The sequence below is a fragment of the Zeus faber genome, assembly GCF_960531495.2.
Source record: "Zeus faber genome assembly, chromosome: 1".
Taxonomy (NCBI): domain Eukaryota; kingdom Metazoa; phylum Chordata; class Actinopteri; order Zeiformes; family Zeidae; genus Zeus; species Zeus faber.
Window position 1 is genome coordinate 42,220,372 of NC_137193.1, and position 22,138 is coordinate 42,242,509.

General features: G+C 42.9%; 1 protein-coding gene across 1 annotated transcript in view; it reads right to left on the minus strand.

The window, feature by feature from the left end:
* Positions 1 to 22,138, minus strand: part of celf5a (cugbp, Elav-like family member 5a) — a gene marked incomplete at its 3' end in the record, with an annotated part of 227,347 nt that overhangs the window by 202,154 nt on the left and 3,055 nt on the right. The window lies entirely within an intron of this gene.

The following is a 22,138-nucleotide window of genomic DNA, read 5'->3' on the forward strand; positions in this document are numbered from 1 at the left end:
CCCCCAGAAAAACAACACCCTGCAAAACAGAAAAGTGTCCCTTGAAATCAGGACGGCGGTACGGTGACAGCAGACACACCGTACGACGCGCCACCAGACACACACCGAACGGCTTTCCATAGAGGAGAGCGGATTTGTCTGAAAGAGGTGAAGAACAGGAAAGGAGTGGAGGAGAGAAGGTGAAGAACAGGAGAGAACGTGAGATGAGGAGGAGAGGGGAGGTGGGCGGGTGGGGGTGGGGGTGTAAGGTGGTGAGGAGGGGGGAGGAGGAGAGGAGAGATGAGGGGGGAAGAAAGGAATGCGGAGACCAGACGAGTGAGGACGAGAACAAAGCGATGGAAGGATAGATGGATAGAAGATTTTTAAGCTCACTATGTTCTGAGCATATGTAAATGTCAACGTCTAACCACACAACCTTAAAGACACACGAAAACACACACACACCCACACACACCCACACATAGGTTCATACCACAGCCATTAATTATAGCAGGAATACTTTAATATGGGATATAGATATGCTCTTCGTGTGAACACACTCATTTCAGATAGGTACATGACAGGAAGGATAACTTGAGAAGAGGAATGAACATAATAAAGAAATGCAATGAAAAGAGAAAACAAAAGGGGGGGAAAAAAGGAAAGACTGAGAGAGCGTGGAAAAAAAAAAAAGGGCCAGGCGTATTGAGGCGATCATTTTCCTCCTGACTGTCTGCATAAATAGATTTGCTTGTGCTCTATTAATGAGGTTCATGTGGGTTACCCTGTACTATCATATTTCTGCCACTCCGAGGATGGTTTATTAGAAGCTAGTGCATTTTGGATCTCATTTCAATGGGCAAATGTATTCAGTGGGTGGTGATGAATTAGATGTCTTTAAGCAGACAATATTCTAATTCACTCCTTCTGTTGCACGTTAGATCATTCCACCCTTCAATAAATTCACCATCCCAGCGGTATAGACACTAGACTTTTTACCACCTTTTCATACACTGTATCCTCCAGTGTTTAGATGATTTCTGAATGTATGCACATGCCTATGTGTGTTTGCGTGCGCGTACATGTATGTGCAGGTTACATGTTCTGTCTTTTTTTGCCACATGTGTCCTTTCATCGACCCTTGCACTTACTCAACGGGCTCGAGAGCACTAGGTCACTGCACCGCTGTAACCTATGAAGGAAGGTTAGACCCCCATGTCAGCCATTGATTCATTGATTGACCTGTAACCTGTTTCGCCTGTACACTGTAGCTCCTTCCAGCCTGTTTTGCTCCCAATGTGTGTACAGTATGTATGTGTGTGTGCGTGTGTGCGTGTGTGTGTGTCTGTGTGTGTGTGTGTGTGTGTGTGTGTGTGTGTGTGTGTGTGTGTGTGTGTGTACTGACTTAGAAGTCTCCTCCTTTATTCCATTGTGTCCCACAGCTTTCCCTGGCATCCTACTATTGCCTAAAGTTGTTCAATCAGAACTGGTTGTGTCCTTTTTTTTGTGTGTGTGTGTGTGTTTCAGTCAGATACGCCCACCCCTATGCGGGGTCGTGACCTCTCAACCGTTTGTACGTCGCCATGGCGTCACGGCGCAGCCCCCTTCACACTCTGTCATTCCAGCGTCCAGAACCTAATGATTTCCACTGGACACCGGTCCTTTCACTCAATCAGCCACATCGCTCTCCCACATTCCCCCTAAATCAGCTGGTTAGGAAACACAATGCTTGGATGGCATATTGGTGTTATTGGCTTTATTTGCTTGTTTGTTTGTTTCTTAGATTTGTTGAGGGTAATTGGAGGGAATGGCTTTGTTTGGGCAGTTGTTTTGTTGTTGCTCTCCCTGGGTTTATCGCTTCACTCGACAAATGTGTGCCCTCTCCCTAAACGGCAAACAAGTATTTTGCATTGCAGTCGCAAAACAGGATTTATTTGTTAATGTGCAACTTATAGGGCACTGAGAATAAATTAATAGCAACTGCAGCTCCGGCAAAGAAAAACAAAAAGAATAACACAAACTACAATTAAATGTGAGTCTGTGCACTTTAATGTATGGCTTAATAAGAATTTGCAGGCCACGGGCGTTACAGCTTTAACAACTTCATAATTGGAATCCAAACACGTATAAATTGCCGGGGCTGCGTTGCATACCAAGTGCAAAAGTGCGTAAGGGAAGGGTGATGCAACCATTTGAAACACAACAAAAAGACGGTGAAAGAGGAGCTGATGACGCAGCGCTGGGGAAGACTCCCCCACCACACCAAGAGCATCTACAGCCTTATCTCACTGATACCATCACTACTCCTTGTCAATGTTGTTCTCCTCCTTCTTCATGGTGTGGGGATGGTGTGGTTTGAGCAGCCACACCTGGCCCGGGTCTAGGTAATTGGGGACCCAGGGTCAGAGTGGCTACATACCTGTTGGTCTAACGAGCCACAGGTTAAAACCCCCATCCCCACACACACTCCGGATAGGAGCCCTGTCATGACACGTGTCTGTCTGCTCCTGGGCTTATTGCAACGAGCCCACTCCCTACAATAAACAGGTGTCTACAACACCGTCTTCTGTGTCTCTGTGCCGGAGGTCCCTGAACATGCCACTTGGGTGGCGTGTGGTAAGGGCAACCGCCACATTCCTCTTCTCTGGTCTTCTCATTCTTCTTCTTCTTCTTCTTCTTCTTCTTCGCCATCTTCTTTGATCTTCTGCTCCTTCCTTATTTCTGCTTCTCCCCCTTCACCTTCTCTGGTCTTCTTCTCCATCTTCTACTTTGCCTCCTCCTTCTTCTCTTGTCTCCTCCTCTGTCTTCAGCTGCTATTCTTCCTACTCCTTCTTCTCCTCCTTATTCTTTCCCATCCCTCTACCATTTATTCACCCTCTCCTGTTTGTTTTTCATCGTAATCTACTCTGTGTGGTTTGATTTCTTCCCATGGGGTTTTCCGCTGTTCCTTCACTTCCCTCTTTACAAATTCCTAAATGAATATGTATGTTTATATGTATTACTGCTTATATGTATATGCATTAAGGGCTTTATACTGTATACTGCTAGATAGGAAAGGGAACGAAGGAGAGAGGAAAGGGATGTGGCAAAAGCAGCTAGTTTCAGGGTTATTTACTGAGGCCCAGGCACCTTCATTACTAGAATTGCCTGGGTTTCTAGAAGTTTAAAGAAGAAATTATTTTTTCATCTCACATGTGCGGCTGCACTTAACACAGAGAGACATGCAGGGAGTGGACACACACACACACACACACACACACACACACACACACACACACACACACACACACACACACACACACACACACACACACACACACACTGTTTCTCCCATCCCAGCCGTCCTTCCTCCAGGGGCAGCGAGGAGCAGTGGGCAGCCCTCACTTTGGTGGCCCCTGGGGACCAATTCCAGATGTAGATCCATGTCTTGGTCAGGGACAAGACAGGAAAGTGTTCTCCATGTTCTTAATTGGGGTCCTTTTTTATAGTGGAGACCCATGTGAGCACGGGGAGAACATGCAAACTCCACACAGAAATGCCCCTAATCAGGAGACCCACGGTACCACGGCACCCCTGATGGGAATCAAAGCCAGGACCTTCTTACTGTGAGGCAGCAGTGCAAGCACTGCGGCACCGTGCCACTTTACCACCATGCCCGGAGGTACAGCACAGTCTGTTTTTCTCAAGGAGGTGCTTACACTGGTCAAATGTGGAGCTTTTGTTTCTCCATCCATCACTACACCCTTAAAACCCATACAAGCCCAATCCTCTGTCTTCATGACCAGCAGTTCCACCAACAACATGTTTTCGGAGGAGTTATTTTGGGGTCATCAAATTGTGTGACTAGCCTTCACCGACTTCCCCTCCACATTGGAGATCTCCCATCTCCACATCCAGACATTCATTTTTTTCTAACAAACTAGCTATACCGTTTACTCTTATGTATCTGCCTATGCTTCAAAACCAGGTTGTACTCACACTGTACCCATGTTATATATTATAATATACAGCAGGGATCTCCTTGCTAGGTGGCTAAATGTTAGCAGCATGTGTTTAGCCACCAATGCGGCATACAAGCTGAAAAATGTGGGCGTCATCTTTGCCAAGAGCAGAAGAAGGTAGTTGCTGCACCATTTCACACTTTGCATGATCATGACACCTTTGTTATATCCATCCACACAAACGGCAGTAGGAACACAAATCAGGTCCATTGATGCAGATTACAATCCTGATTCGAGGGATAAACATTATGTCAAAAATAGACTGTGTCCTTATTCTAATCCTTTCCTGCTTGGAATTTCAAATAAACTAGAACCTCATTTATCTCAGTCCCGTGAGAACGACGGTTGTTCAGTGGTCGGTTGACTCAAACATGAATGATGAAAACTGTTTCTAAATGAGCAGGTGCTTTATTAAAACTCCGCCAGAGTGATCCCTAAATAAAATAAATACTGTACATTTTCTCGATATTAGCACTTTAACTTCAGCCTGTATACTAAACTACATCTTTACCAAAGGCTGCACGATTTTGGAAAAAACTGACACTGCAAATATATATTTATTCTATGATATTTATTGCCATATGAAAAAAATGGAGGAGTTTTCACTACATGACTTGAATAGCCCTATTTGGAAAGAATTAATCATTCTAGAATGATTGGGGTGATTTTGTAGGGGAGTGCATCTGCATGGAAAATAAAAATATTAATATCTTTATTCTTGGCACATTTGGCTATAGTTAATAAACTGTCAACTGTGACAGGAAGGTTTCTATTTCCATTCATTTATAAAAAATAAATATTTTTATAAAAAGGTTTCCAGTGTCCTTGCCTGCCTGGTTCTGATATGTTTCCGCCTTCTGGATTCTGGACATTCTGTCTTCTTCCCTGTGTTCTGCCTGAGACAATAAAGTAGGGTTATGTCTACTTGATTGTGGCTGTGGTCATGCTGTTGGGTCCAGTCTGGTCTCAGCCGTTACATGATGGAAAAATATAAGCAAAAAAGATATAAAAATGTAGTGTAGCTAAGCCAAACTTTTGGGCATTTGCTGCAGCCATAGTCCAGGCTGTAAACAAAAGCATGCGTACACCCCGATACCGTTTCTCTCACTATGTCGCAAACCAGTGGCAGAACTGCTTTACAGCAATACTTTACGCCACGGTACTTTACATTGACTGCACGTGGTGGGAGCAATGTAAAGAAACATTGGGGAATGTGACGCTTCGGGAAATTACTCATTGTATGGATTATTATAACATTTGCCCGTCTGCTACCGCGGCGCCACAACGTGAGGTGAGCGAGTCGGGAGCGCAACTGAAATATGGAAAAGTTAGGAACCGATAAGCAGAACCAAAACGCTTGTGTCTTTTAGAATCCACGGCTCTTGGAAATTCAGAACCGTTCCAGCTTGGAGCCGGTTATTGATACCCACCCATTAATCATGTTATATCAAACAGACTTCTCTTGTAGATTAGTCATAGAAAATGAGAAGCGTGAGTTTCCCTTTTGTATCAAGCCGCAAAAAGATTGTAGCATGACGTGTTTGAGTAAATTTGCCTTACGTAGTCACATCGCACGTCCTGCGATGTGACTATCGACATAGTGGACACGTGACTCTCGACATAACGAAGCTGAAACAATATCGTGCAGCTCTAATAGGGCCATGGCGATTTAAACTGATAATAATTATATACACTTAATAATGGAACTTGAACTGCCGCCCATCAGTCACATTAACAGCGAGTCACACATTTTTAAATACGCATCTGACAAGAGAAATTATTTACTCTTTGCAGCTGAATACCTACAGCTGTAGTAACTGATCAATGCACTTGGCGGAACAGAAAAAATAAAATAAAATTTCAGCTCAGCTTAAATGTATCAAAATTCACAAAACTATGAGTTTTGATTCAATTATGCACAACAAGTGATGTGCGCTGTGTAGGATCTGTCCAGATCCAGATGATATATTGCGTCTATCGGAGAGGTGGGCTGCCTTCGCAAAGGTCTGTTCTCTACTGCATGCTTTCTATTTCAAGTAGAATCGAATACATCACAACAGTCGTTGAGAAAGAAATAAACCACATAGATACGTTGCTTAGCTTACACACAAACAACCACATTGCAAACAAACATTTGGTTCATGTCTGCTCTGTCACACATGCAGGGAGACATGCATCCTCCACCCCTCTTTACACCACCACCTCTGTCTCCTTCCTTTCTACCTTTCCATTTCCCTTTCCTCCTGGTGTGCAAATCTGCCGCGGAATAATGAAAAAGTGTGAACTCGCTCACGGTGTGGCATTTCCATGCCCGGAAAGTGTGAAGGTAGCAGAAACAGAGCTGGTCCTGGCAGTGTCCATGGCCTGCTCCCTCACACATCATTTACACTGTAGAAAATGCCATCGCTGAGCGTAGATTACTTGCTTACTTCATTTACTGCCGTGTGGGGCTCAGGGGAAGGGGGGGGGGGGGCATTCAGAGGGGTCTGCAGCAGAAATACACATCATCAGCAATGATACAATGTGATTATGACCTGAATCATTGCCGGCCAAGGAGGCAGGAGGCTCGGTGGCACAGAGTGACCGTGAGGGGGTAATCAGACCAGTCTCAGAGCAACTCTTAGCTCAATTAATCACTCCCACACCTTTGAAAATAAAAAATAAAATAAAAATCACATCCTAGATCTAATTCAAACGAGGCTACATAGCACGTAAAAAAAAAAAACGCTCTATGAAAAAGTATAAAAGCATGATGAGAAGAAAGAGAGGAGTACTGTAGAAAAGGGAGCTATGGAGCTGACAGGGGCTCTCCAAAATGCCCTCACTCATTGTTCTGATAACAATATTTTCTATGCCGAGGCCTAATGGGCTTGTAATGAGCACCATTATATATGGGGGAGCTTGGTGTAACCTGTAAACCTTAATTAAGTCAGGCAGCCACCTTAAAGGGAGCCAGCCACCGTGCGCTGACTCTCTATTTCCTGGTCCTGAGGGTGACTACACGGCTCCGCTCAGTCTTCATCAATCACGGCCATCCACTCATCTCTGCTGCATCCAGTTCCAAATCCTATCAACACCCCTCCATTTCTCCTTCCATTACCCCCTCTCTTCATCCTTTCACCTTGAGCGATGGCTGGGGGAGGTTGAGAACCGGCGGTGTCTATCATGAGCCAGAGATTGTCCCTGGACCGTCGCTGGAATCCTGGCTGACCCCCCCCCCCCCCCCAAGCAGGAGCTATCGATTTGTTGCCCCTCACTCATATAGACTCAACCAACCTCCAAGAAGGAGTCAAACAGATCTATAGGAAACTTACCCCAGAGGATACTACATGACTGTATGTCTGTAGTGGTATATGTATGTGTGTGTGTGGTACTACAGTGTGTACACACATGCATTTTATAGTGACCATGGTACAGCACCCAGCATCACAGCGTCTAATGACTGTCACAAATACTATAAATTCCATCTGAAAGGCGTATGTTTCAGGATCAATACTAGGCCAAAGAAGCCATTGCCACAAAGCAGGGAAATAGAATTTGACATATTTACACTCACAATCCATTGTGATACTATGGGGTTTAACAGCTTTATCAAGGAGGCTGCGCCTCATGCCCATTCTCACAGTAGTCCAGACCTGCCAACCTTGGGAAAATATTTTCAGTACCACAATAGTGTCTCTGTGGTGTTTGAGTTACTGCAGCTAAATGACTCCATCAGTTATTCACACCGTAACCGCCTCGTAATGAGGCTCATCCCATCCTATGCGAGCTACTATGGTTAACTACAGTATATACATTATACAAATTCATCACATTAGGATAAACCCCTTAAAATGCATCATCTTGTAAAGTTACCAAACATGTTTACCAACTAGAGATACACCGATTGCAATTTTCTTGGCCACTAGGATTTCAGAAGTCTGACCTTCCGATTCTGATTTGGGGCGATCAGAATTTCATTCAATTGTATGTTCATTATAAAACATTGACTATTACATCTCTTTTACATTGTTGTCCAATCATTTTGAGTTTATATCCATGATGGGAGAAATCAAAATGTATTATAATTTGGTCTCATTGGGTATATCTGCTGTATGTCAATGACAAATACATCAAGTGATCTGATAGCGCTCATGTGATAGGACAGCTGCCCATACAGACTAACGCTGCAATTTCAGTCACCACAATAGTAAGATTGCTGATTTTGACACTGTGTGTTTATTATTGTACATTATTCACTGCAGAACAATAATAGAACATGGAACGGTCACTGAATTCCAATAAAATGGGACTGTCAGCAAGTTTCGGTATAATGCAACCTGTAACTGGACACAACATATAACCAACATGGAAATGTTCAGTTCAAACTTCAATTTAAATGCTCCTTCACTTTTCTCATGGCTGATCAGGCTGAAAACCGGCCAGTTCCGTTGACCGGCCGATCGATCGGTGCAGCTCACGTTTTATATTTAAAGTTAACATTACGGTCACGATTTTTGTGCTTTGCTGTAACTCCCCCCTTCCCATTTTACCTCACAATGCAATGTTACGCCTCATGGATAATAAAGTTCCATAAGAGTAAGTAAGAGGATGTTGAGTGAGTGAGAGGAAAAGGAGGGGAAGGCTTGGACCAGCATCTGGTCCAATCCGAGGGATGTAGTTTAAATACTTAATAAATGTACAGAATTGTTTGATTGTTTTCCGTAATTCAATTACAATTCTATATAGACAAAATGAGTGCAGGTTGGCAGGTCTGGTAGTCTCTTGTACAGTAGGTTCTGGCAGTGGCCGTTACAGGGTTTCCGAATGTTTAAGAATAATAAAAAACACAAGCACTTCCAAACTCCTTTTGGGTTTGATTCCCGTCAGGGGTGCTGTGGTACCGTGGGTCTCCTGGTTTCCTGATTAGGGGCCTTTGTGTGTGGAGTTTGCATGTTCTCCCCGTGCTCACATGGGTCTCCACTATAAAAAAAGGACCCCAATTAAGAACATGGAGAACACCTTCCTGTCTTTTCCCTGACCAAGACATGGATCTACATCTGGAATTGGTCCCCAGGGGCCACCGAAGTGAGGGCTGCCCACTGCTCCTCGCTGCCCCTGGAGGAAGGACGGCTGGGATGGGAGAAACAGTGTGTGTGTGTGTGTGTGTGTGTGTGTGTGTGTGTGTGTGTGTGTGTGTGTGTGTGTGTGTGTGTGTGTGTGTGTGTGTGTGTGTGTGTGTGTTAAGTGCAGCCGCACATGTGAGATGAAAGTTTTCAGATGTTAATGCTGTTGGACCACAGGCCACAGTTTCAGGGACTAAGGTGACTGATTTCCCCAAATCCGATTCCCCAGCTGCCTAGAACTATTTAAATACATGGCCCCGGCTAATACCTATGATGTGGGACCTTGGCGTCTCGTACTGTACCGCAGCGTATAACCTAAGCCCTGGCTTATGTGGGCTGCCGCTCCATCCCTGCTCTGGCGTTAAAGCCAGAGCCGGCTCTATAAATATGACTGGTGACCTGCATCCCTGATGAGTCAGCTAATTGACACTGTTAATGGATGGGGTTTCTGTAAATAATGTGGCGGATCTCACTTACAGCCTCCCCGCCGTGCCACTTCTGGGAGGGTAAAGGGACTTTACTTGCTAAGTCTCTCCTCTACTGTCTCCAATCCCGCCACCCCCGCAACGCCTGCGCTGGCCAGGGGGATTTACATAGAAATCAATGAGAGGTTTTCTCTGAGCTCCGCATCAAGGTCAGAAAACTGCTTCCCTTTCCCTTCTCGGGCCATAAGAACTTACTGGAAAAAGGCAAACGCCCTGGCAGAGAGAAATCATAAAATTGCTTACGCCCACTGATGGTAAACTGTAATAAGTGTTTCAGATGACACCGGACCTTAATTTAATGTGCATTGGCATATTTGAACTACAACTACCCCCTTGCCCTCCTCCAATAGGTGGAAGGCATTTGAACCTTGTAGAAAGAATACCCGACTAATGCAAAGCCACATTCGTGAAAAAGATTGGCAGCCGCAAACTGACTGGCTATGTGAGAGATAGATCCGGCTTTCTGACACTTTGATTTTACAAATTGAAAGATGCCTTTCAAGATAGAGCTTCAAAAGGCTGGACGGCTGCCTGGATAGAGAGATTATAATGGGGATGAGGAAGAAAGACAGATCAGAAAGAAAGGAAACATCCCTTCCCCCACCATGAATATACTCTGCCCCTCATTACTGTGCCTTAACCAACGTGATGAAGCAGTTGCATTGGGTGTGTTTGATCGCTTGACTTGAAAATGACAAAAGCAAAAAGTGGCGATGAAGCAGTTTGGCCACACCGTGTTGCTAGACAGCCTGATAGGCACAACAGAGAATCACTCTCAATCAATGTTGAGCTTGTCAATGACCAGCAGACGTTTATCCTTGTAGGTCTGTTTAAAGGGTACGATACAACTCCCGAAGACGAAACACCCAAAAATGTTGATTTCAAACTTGACTTGCTCCTTGCTCCATCTATCTGTAGGATTTGCTATTATTACGATCACGAGTTGTATCTTGAATTGAGTCACATGATGCCCTCTAATCGTACAGCAGTCACCGTTTTGGTGAGATGCACTCGTACTTACAAGATCATTTCATTGACCACATTGAGCACCAATTTTTCCCAGAAAAAACAAAAGGAAACAGGTCTCATTTGATGAAGATGCACTACTCATAAGACCGCTCCCTTTACAGAGGCTTCTGCGAGACGAAACGCAACTTGAGCAAGTCTCATTCATTGCCATGTTCTTAAAACACTACAAGTCCTTCACCTCCTGGAGTTGATTTTTACCCTAATCTGCATGCACTGAACAGAGCCTGACATTTCCTGAATACATATCTTCAATTAAAAAGCACAGCTCTTTGTCCTTGCAGAGGCTTGTCGCCACTGGGCTGCAGTGGAGTAATAATTAACACGTGTTACGGCTAACAAGCAGGTGCCAGGCCGTTAATTGCATTGATGTACATTTCTTAGTTAACGCGTTTAAGTCCAAAAATAGGGGCCCGGTCGATAAGACAGACAGACAGAGCCAGGTTGGAGCTACATACCGCGCTTGCTCCCTTTGCTGTACAATTTGTGCCAGAGTAAATATGAATATGATGCATCGCACAACGCCTCTGGCCGATGCAGTTTTTGTCTGGCAGTGGGGCGCACGGGCTACTAAGCTGTCACTAAGACTGCTAGCCATAGTATCACCCCTCTAATGGAGAAGATGGAAGGACAGATGGATGGATGGATGGATGGATGGATGGATGGATGCTTAAGGGGTGAGGGAAAGAAACCTGGGTGAGGGGAGTCAAAGAGGTCCCCAGAAACCTCGCTGAATCTCTCCCTCTTCTTCTGCACGGCGCAGGGGGAGGGGGGTGGGGGGGGGCGGGGGGGCGGCGCTGCCAGGCAATCAGTGATGTCATGCCAGCAGCGGCAGCGATGGCAGCTTAACCTATTTTCGGAAATACCACAGAATTTCTATTTTTAACTGTGCTGAGCAGTGTGCATCTCCACACGTCCCTCGCGGACCGCCAGACGTTTTCCGCTCTAATATCTGCCTTCATCCAGAACAGCGGGGGTTAAATATTCATACATTTTTTAGGACATTGCAGGAAAAAAGAGGGATAACACAGCTTAGTATTGTCATCATTGTGATTTAGGGCAGTAATATACTGTAGGTTAGCATTTATGTTGTCAGCAATCTTGTATGTTTTTTTGCCAATACGACGCAGCGTGTTAGTCCTGAAACCCTGAAACCCTGTCGCCAGAATAGGGATGTATTACCACTCGTATTACTAGAGGGATTGTCTTGTTTCATCAGCTTGAAGGTGATTATATTTTAAATCTGCCAAACGTGGCCTCTGCACCCCGCCCGCCCGCCGCCCTCCACACTCCCAACTTCAATCCCTTTGTTTTGCGTCTCCTCCCACCCTCGGCTGCCCAGACGGCTCTCGACCTGTCAGAGGATTCTTGTGCGTCACAGGCTGAGCCATCACCCCCCCCCCCCCCCCCCCCAGCGCCTTGGGATAAAAGCAAGTCATTTGTTTCTGCATCTCTGACAAACACTTCATCTTTTTCCCCCCCGCTCATCCATCCATCTATCCATTGTTCTTCGCCCATGTCTGTGTGTGTGTGTGTGTGTGTGTGTGTGTGTGTGTGTGTGTGTGTGTGTGTGTGTGTGTGTGTGTGTGTGTGTGTGTCTCATGTGCCTTGCGGTTCTGTGCCAGCCCCCTCCCCCCGCGGCTGATTCATCTCCGTGACAGAGAGGAATTGACAGGAGCGACACACAATCATACAAACATACAAACACACACACACACACACACACACACACACACACACACACACACAGACGTATACATCCGCTTGTGCTTATAGACTCGTACACACATGCACTGCGCTCCTACTCAGCTACATCAAGGACACAAAACATTTTGTTTTTAGCGGGATGTCATGGCTCTGCACTGATTGTCTTCTTGCCAGAACATGGAAGTTCGCCAGCCGAGCGAGAGCAGCGCAGTGGAACGGCAGACACGCAGCGCTGCTTTCTCAAGTATGTGCCGGGCTTAATCGCACGCGTTATCTTTAACCGTTCTAAAATGGAGAAAGATTAACATAAAGCATCACCAAAAAGGAAAAAAAGAAGAAGAAGAAATCCCCTCTCTCTCTCTCTCTCTCTCTCATCTCTTTTTTGTGTCATTCCATTTTGTTTCTGTTTTTTCTAAAATGGATCTGCATCCTGCCTGGGCCAGGCTCAAACACGGCATCAAACAAAACATTAACACTGAAGAACGCAGGGAATTTACCAACGTAAAGCGAAAAACATGTCTCCTTCTGGCCCCCGTTCCTTTACACACCTGTTCTTCCTCTCTTTACAGCCATATATGTGCTGTGCTAAGCCCACTACACAAGACTGGATGCTCCAAATAATGGAGGGAGTTACTGTGACCTTTGTCTATCAATAACAAAGTATTGTGCCTCTACACACTTCACTGGAAGGCATTTAACCTGAAACACTCAAAAAAATGTCAATTTTTTGGTTCAACATCTGCCCGTTCCATTTTTTGAAAGAAGGTACGAAACATATTTCAAAGACGGTTTTCACAGTTATCACCAGACTAAGGGAAAGTCCATCAACATTGCTTCCTTTCTCTACTGAGGACGTGTAATACAATACTAATATACTAATATAGTGTAATACTGTAAGTATAGTGGTAGATCAAATACCCATAAATCAATTTTTTCCTTCATCTGAAGAAATTAAAACAACAAAACTTAAACTCCCCAATTTGGGAGTACTGATTCAGCAAAAATATAAATTATTTCGCTGCCAAAATAAAGTGTGCTGAAAAGGACAAGTGACATAAAACACAAGGTAACACGACGATCAATTTACCTAGACCCTCCGCTGAATTAAAAATGGAAGATTTGAATGTAAAAATACCAAGGCCATGGAAATAGCATCACTCTCTTACCACAATTAGAGACATAATGCCTCCCACCGCTGTACCTACGAAACCCCTCATGTGAAACCAGACACTCACGCAGCCCAATTCATCCGATAAACGTGTAGCTCTGAAAGTCCAGCGGAGCGGCTTGGCCGGGAAACTGCTCCATATTTTTTCCAAGCAACACAACCACACACATACTATCTAATGCCTGTCCCTGAAAGCACATTTAAACGATAGATTTGTCATTTTTCAACCCACAGGCCTGATTAAAAGGCTGGTTCCCATCATTTCTAACTGTTCCTGGCACAAACCTCAGTGAAAGCTTTATTGAGAAACTTACCACTCTGCTGCAGCTTCTCATTGTGCTTGACAGCAGGTAAATTTCCATATCAGCTATTTCAGGGTTCTATTCTATTTCTGACTTCAACTGTCGTATTTACATTTGTGCAAATAGGAGACTTGAAACAGGAAGTTGCATCGCCCCATACTGGCAACCTGCTGTAGTCAACGTTATGCTTTGGATATACAAGCAGCATTTGCAAAAAATAAAATGTAATAAAATACAATATTACTGTTACTTATATCATGTTCAAAAAATACACTCAGGCACATGGGGAAATAATGCGAGATTCCCATTTTCTAAAAGGCAATTTAACATTTTTGTTTTTACCTTTGCCCAATTGGATGGCATTTAAGCATGAGCCATTGCACCAGAGGAATAAGTTTCTCTATTGTTAAGATTTTTTGCTATAAACAGTTAGAAATGGTGAGAACCGGCATTTCAATGAGGTCAGGGATGCCTTTAAGAAAGGTCACTGAAAAATACCATTCAAACACACTAAGGACACAGCACACATCAATCATATGCCAGTCACCATGTTCCAAGTCTCTACTGTTCAGTAAAAAAGTTGTATTTAAATATCAGCAGTAGTACCGGGTTGTTCCTTGACAGCAACACCAACATTTCTGTTGGGGGGAGGTAAGAAATCAATCTATCGGAAAGGTTTTTCCAGGTGGAAGTTAAGGGGGAAGGAGAAGATAGGATCATGAAAGTACGGAGAGTCTGAACACTGGCTTCCAGCAGAGCGAGGCTATGTTGACACCACAGAGAGATGTTTTCCTCAGCGAGCCGGCACAAAATAAGTGAGGGAGAGAGAGCTCCTAATCCCGGAGTCGAGGCCCACAGCGCCTGTCAGCACCAGTTGAGCTGCTGCATCTTTTATCAGGGAAGGCCTCTTGCTTATTATAATATTTAAGCCCATGTTACACAGGCGATTTTTAGGACAAATTGGCCCACGCACTTTGCTGGAAATACATTCCACGTTAAAACAACTTATCGCTTTGATGTGAGGCCAATCCTGATTGGAGATGAAGCTTTGTTGGAAGTTTCCACATCGACCAATCACAGAGCAGACAATTGGTCATGTGACCTGTCTTCAGCCAAAACTCGAGCAGCCTGATGGGAGCAAATCAGTACAACCCCATTAAAGGGGACCTATTTTGCAAAACTCACTTTTTCAGTGCTTGTGCACATACATTCGGGTCTCTTTTGGGCCTATTAACACACAAACTGTGAAATAAGACAACACAGTCAGTTTTTTTGTGAGCTGTCTGTTTCAGAAAACATGTCCTGAAACGAGCCGTTCACGTTTGCAGCCAACCCCTACGTCATGTTGGGCTTCAGTAGAATTAGAACCACCCCCCATCTGAGTAACTCAACAAACAAATGTTTTAAAAGAAAGAGGAATTAATACCAACTGTCCATGAAGAAACTGTAGACAATGGAAATGTAAGTATTTAAAAAATAATTCTGTGTGTTTCTTTCTTGCTCCACTGTGGGCTGCGGCGCACTAGATGTATTTATTTATTTAATTTATTTTCCGACGTTTACATGAAACAGAAAATCCCCACACCTGGGAGTCACACAAGCTTGAAGCACAGCAACCAAAGCCGGAACAAACTTTTCAATGAGGCCTTGCAGATCTAATATGAGTGAAGTTTCTGCAACTGGATTGTTTGTTTCTTGCCTCAAATTTGTTCAGAAACAGATTTGGGTGGACTGATGAGGTGAAATCAGTGAAATTCACAGAGTAAATACAGCGAAACCTAGAAGCCATGCGCAGAGGCCATTGGCCCACAGATCCTGGAACTTGAGCTCAAACCCCATTGGATCGCAGAACTCGGGGCCAAGAGAGGGTGGCTCCTCCCACAAAAAACAGCCTGTTTTGGAGCAGGACGGCATAAAGGTATGTTAGAATGGCCGGAATGCGTAGTCTGAGTGGTATTTTCAGCAAAATATTTCAAAAACATGTTTTTGGGGACCTCACCTATATCAACTTATGTAAAAAGGAGCGTAATAGCTCCCTGCTCCCTGTTGCTTGTTGATTGCTCTAATGAGCAACATGCGAACAGCCACCCTGATCATGGACCCAATTACCTAGACCCAATAAAGGTGTGGCTGCTTAAACAACGCCACCCCGACACAACAATCCCCTTTAACAGTTAACTGCTGAAATGACAAGTACCGTAATTTGGGATATAAAAATATTTTTAGTTAGGTAGAGAGGGCCCTTCATTACATACATTTTCATCTTTTCAAATTTCCAGTTGCCATCGTTGCCCATTTGGCATTTTCTCACTGTGGCCCAGACCGAAGATGTTATTCTCGATAAAAACAGATATGAAGAATTTATTTGCGCACTACCGTAGGTTCCCCTGACTCATTTAAACATAAATCCTGGGAAAATTTGACTAGTTGCCCGTTTCATGGATAGGATTGTCCTCACAGAGCGTTGTCTCTGGACATTCTACAGTCTCCTATTAAGCTCTATTTATTGTCAGTGGGCAAAATACTCCTATCTGTTTTCTGGAAGTGGGTCCGTCCTGTAACGGTACCAAGATCTTTGGTGCTTTCCATGTGAGCTCATTGAGTCAGGAGACGCAGATACATTACATTTTGGTTTGAGGGGATTTCAATGAGACTTCCTTTTTGTCCTTTCTCTGGATCCATCCTTGTTTCCTTCCTCCCATCCATCCTTTATTTTATTGTGAGGATAGCCCACAGAGAAACAGGATCTATCAGAGCAGCTCAACGGAGCTGCACAAAATAAAAACTAGAATAAATATTTCATTACATTATTCCGTGATTTAATATGCTTCTGCTTGGCTGGGGTCTATAGCAATATCTCCAGTCCATTTATAAATACATTAACACAATGATTCCCGACACAAGCTTAATATTGATACTGGGCTGCTTGCAGCACATGGCAGCGGCTCAGGGCTTGTTTTACCCGTCTGTCTGACTCCCCGTCTGTCTACCTGCCTGTATTTCTGCCTCTCTGTCTGTCTATCTCACTGTCTGCCTACCTGCCTAGGTGCCTGCCTGTCCGTCTGTCCGTCCATCTGTCTCTCTCTCTCACTGTATATCTGTCTGACTGCTTGTCTTTCTGTTGTACTGTCTGTCTGTTTGCATGTCTGCCTTCCTCTGTCTCCTGCCTGTCTCCCATTTCTTGAATAGTTGTTATATATAAATATATATTATATAATTTTGTATTTTATAGATATATACTGCATCTATGAATATAGATATATGGATATATAGATATGTGTGTGTGTTCCTTGGTTCTAAATATTGGATATGCACGTGTGTTAGGGGGATAATTGGAGCCAAAGGGAGAAGTTTTCAAAGCCAGTGATAAATTCAACATCAGGAAATCCTCTACCTACTAATACCAATTGGGCGACAGTAATTGGCAGACCATCGACAGCGTGGGCAGAATTAATCATTTGGAGAGGCAGACTAGACGGCGTTTTTAATTGGCAGAGGCAGCCACTGTTGAGGGAAGCAAGCAGCTGATCACCCAAGAGACTGCTGCTTCAGACAATGCACATTTGCTAATCCTCTTGAGTCAAGTTATTATGGCCATGCATTATTATCACGCTTTACAAACTAATTCCATGTTTTCCCTCATGGATTACCATGGGGGGGGACAGTTTTATAAGAAAAGGGAAAAAAAAGGGGATAAACACAAATATGAAAACAAGATGTGGACAATGTCAAGCTGAAACTGTGCTCACCAGCAGTGTGTTGGATTGTTTAAATGGGTTTTTGCAGGGAGGGGGTGTTTATGTAGGATGTGTGTTTCCCACTGTCTGTGTGCCTCCTTATCTCGGGGGCTGATATTCCGTGATAATTCCATCAAGGCCACGCACCCCTAATCCGTTTGTCTTATTAAGTAAATTGACAGAGTAACCTCATCAGAAAGGGTTGACGCCTAATGGTTTTATTACTTATTGTTAAATGTGTGGTTGGGATTCATTACACTGTTAAACTCATTTCACTAAACGTGATTTAGCCAAATAGCAGATTTAGCTCAAATTGTTTGTTGAAACGATGTTAAAGACTTTGGATGAAGCTGGATGTGAACACTGAGAAAATCCATCCATTGAACTTGAATTTTGCTTCTGTCAATTGTATTAATAACTCATTTTTGTATTGCAACTTAATTGATGAGATGTTATCATCAAAATGTATCAAATATTTTTTCCATTTCCTGAACTTTTTCTGAACCTTTTCAAAAGTTTCAAAGGGATACTTTAATGATAATATCTTAAAAGCAAAAATCTGTTTTTGATTCAACATCTTTCTTTTGTCTTTTTACAAGTAGTGCAGGACCATTCAAAAATACCAAAATGTCTTACAAAAGACTTTGTAAGACATTTTGTAAGACATTTTAATGGAACAGTTTAACAAAATGTCAGTGATTCAGTGCTGTGTTCCACAATGGAAGATGAGCTTCAAACTGCCGGTTGAAGTCATACACCGGGGAAAGACACGCTTTGTGACTCAGAGCCCTGAAGCCCCGCCCCCCGCTGGCTCACCGCTTGCTGTTTGTTCAAAGTTTATTAATATTACATGTGTCTCGTGTCCAAATTGCACCAAATTCGGCACTGCACGTTCTTGGGTCCCCAGCAATACACCCGCCAAGTGTGAAGTAGATTGAATGAACGGTTGTCCAGATTATCAAAGGAAATGCAGACAGACAGACAGACATAGATTCCTTTCTTTAGAGGTAGATAGTAAGATTAGATTCCAAGGTTACATTTTGAAAAGAACTATCAATGAATCTGCAGAAGAACAATTTGTGAGAAAATGTTAAATGACCGGATCTCCTTGGGTTTAAAGATTCAGAGAAAGACTTCTGAAACGTATTCAACATGTCATATGCGGATCAAGAACAGCGTGATTAATCAAATGACAAGGTCTCCTCTTGTACTGTTAAGACTGACAAAGCAACATTAATACACAATTATGGATGAACAAGGACAGAGGAGCCAATTAGCACAGCAAATTATCCTTGCTAAAAAAAACGTTATACATGTTAGAACGTAATTGCTGAAAACATGTGAATTGTGGAGTTAGAACGTTAAACTGTTTCTCACCATTTTTGTGTAATGGATTTTTTTTGGGCGGGCCTAAATCATGACTCGATGATGCACCGCAGTCCTACTTTGCATGGCCTCTCCACTAACGCTATATAAATCCGCTGCAGAGACGCTGAGCTCCGCAGCTCTCATCAGAGCGATCTTTTGGGAACCCCTGTTTTAAGTAACCCAGCTTGTTTCGTTCACCCGCCACTAGTGAACCAACTCATGAAAAATATAAAAATATTAATAAATACAAAATAAGATCTAATCCACAGGATGAAGGGAGCCCTCTTTAAAATGCTTATCGTTGGTCATAACAATGACCAACAATAACACAGAACAATATGAATTCCCCTCAGAGACATTTAAATGAGTGCAGTGGCGTAATCAATCTTTAAAATGTAACCTTAAGAATAAATATAATATAAGTAAGGCCAAGATAAAGTACATTTTGTTGCCAATACTGCAGTCCTTGATACTAGTGCATGCAGCCAAGTTATCTCTGATTTGCAGGTAAAACCTTATTTATTCTCAATTCAAGTGGCCACGGTTATTTTGATAATATTTGTATCACAGAGAAATGTTTAAATATTGATAATATTAAAGTTAAATGATTCATTTTTGAAAGAAACAAAGAAAGTCTTTGGGGTAAACGCTCAATATGTGAAAGAATGGGTCCAGACAGTTCCACTGCTGTATATGGTCTTTTCATTCGTCCCTCCTTCCTACTTCCTCCCTTCCTTCCTTCCTCCCTCCCTTCCTACATTCCTTCCCTCCTTCTTCCCTCCGTCCTTTGTCTTTCCATCCATCCTTGCTCCATTCATTCCTTACGGCCTTCTTCTTCCTTCCCTCCTTCCATCCTTCCTTGCTCCCGTCCTTCCCCCTACTCCATTCTTCTATCCTTCCTTCCTTCCTTTTTTCATTCCTTCGTCCCTTCCTTCCCTCCCCTCCTTCCTTCATTCTTCCCTTTCTTCCCTCCTCCATTCCTCAGTTCTTCCCTCCTTCATTACCTCATTTCTTCCTTCCCTCCTCCCATTATTCCTTTCCTTGTTCTTGCTCTATTCCTTCCTTAGTCTCTTCTTCTGCCTTCCCTCCTTCCATCCTTCCTTACTCCATTCCTTCTCTACTCCATTCTTCCTTCTTTTTTTCGTTCCATCGTCCCTTCCTTCCTTCACCTTTCCTTCATTCCCTCCTTCCTTCCTTTCTGCCTTTGCTCCTCCCTTCCTACCTTCTTCCCTTCTCCCTTATTCCCTCCTTCATTACCTCATTCTTTCCTTCACTCTTACCAGTCTTCCTTCCCTTGTTCCTTACTTTCTTTCCTCCTTATTTCCTTCACTTCTAGCCCTCCTTCACTCTTCTCTCCCATCCTTCCTTCTTTCTTTCATCCTTCCTTCCTTCCCTCCTTCCATCCTTCCTCACTCCCTCCTTCTTCCTCCTCCCTTGCTTCCTGCCTTTGCTCCTCCCTTGCTTCCTTCTTCTTTGTGACATTGGTTCCAGAATCCACATTAATGAATTAATAATGATAACAAAAACTAAAACTGCCAATGGAGTGTTTATGTAAATTAAAGTAAAACCACCCAATGCAAAGGCCACTCCCCTGAACAGTGTTTTGGCAAAGATTGGAGGCGATCGGAGGAATGGTGTGCGAATCTCAAGACACAAACACACACACATTGCGATTGTGGCGCAGCCCCCTGCGGCGGCCTGCGCGAGCGCCTTGTGTCGATTACGCACATTTTAGTTAGTTAGTTATTTAGGATATAGTAGGATAGGATAGCATAGGTACGATTGGATAGGATATAATTATGTTTAGAATCTAGAAACAATGTTGTGAAGTATGTTGAAGAAAGTGTCCAATGATAGTGACTGAAGATAGAACATAGAGTCGATAGTATATAGGATACATATGATATAGGATTGGATATAGGCTATAGTATGACAGGATAGGATAGCAGAGGAATACGATTGGATAGGATATAATGATTTATAGAATCTTGAAACAAAGTATAGTGAAGTGCCCAATGATAGTAGGAGAATATAGAAGATAGAACAGAGAACATAGAAGAGTCGATATGATATATAGGATATAGGATATAGTAGGATAGGATGGGATAGGATGGGATAGGATCGAGTAGGATATAATGATTTATAGAATCTAGAAACAATGTCATCACGTATAGTGAAGTGAAATGCCCAATGATAGTAGTCGAAGATAGAACATTGAAGATGGAAGAGTAGATATGATATAGGATATCTAGGATTTAGGATACAGTAGAATAGGATAGGATAGGATAGGATCGGGTAGGATAGGATATAATGATTTATAGAATCAAGAAACAATGTCATAAAGTATAGTCAAGTGAAGTGCATAATGATAGTAGACAAAGATAGAAGATGGAAGAGTAGATAGGATATAGGATATATAGGATTTGGGATATAGTAGGATAGGATAGGATATGATAGGAGTAGGATAGTATAGGATAGAGTAGGACAGGATCTAATGATTTGTAGAATTTAGAAACATAAAGTGTTAACATAAAAGTCATAAAGTATTGTGATGTGAAGTGCCCAGTGATAGTAGTGGAAGATAGAACATAGATCATAGAAGAGTAGATAGGAAATAGGATATATAGGATATAGAATAGGACATAGGATATAGTAGGATATGACAGGATAGGGTAGAATTTGGTAGGGTAGGATATGATATAATGATTTCTAGAATGTAGGAAAACAATGTCAAAGTGTAGTGAACTGAAGTGCCCAATGATAATAGTAGCATACAGAACATAGGAGATAAAACATAGAACATGGAAGAATAGATGGGATATAGGATATAGTAGGATAGAGTAGGATATAATGATTTATAGAAAGAAACAATGTCATAAAGTATAGTGAAGTTTCCAATGATAGTAGTAGAAGATAGAAGAGTAGATAGGACAGGATAGTATAGGATAGAGTAGGACAGGACATAATGATTTATAGATCTAGAACATAAAGTGTTAACATAAAAGTCATAAAGTATTGTGATGTGAAGTGCCCAGTGATAGTAGTGGAAGATAGAACATAGAAGAGTAGATAGGAAATAGGATAATATAGGATAGAGGATAGGACATTTATAATGATTTATAGAATCTAGAAACAATGTGATGAAGTATAGTGAAGTGAAGTGCCCAGTGATAGAAGTAGAAGATAGAAGATAGAAGAGGATATATGATATAGGAGATACTACGATAGGACAGGATAGGACAGGATAGGATATGATAGGA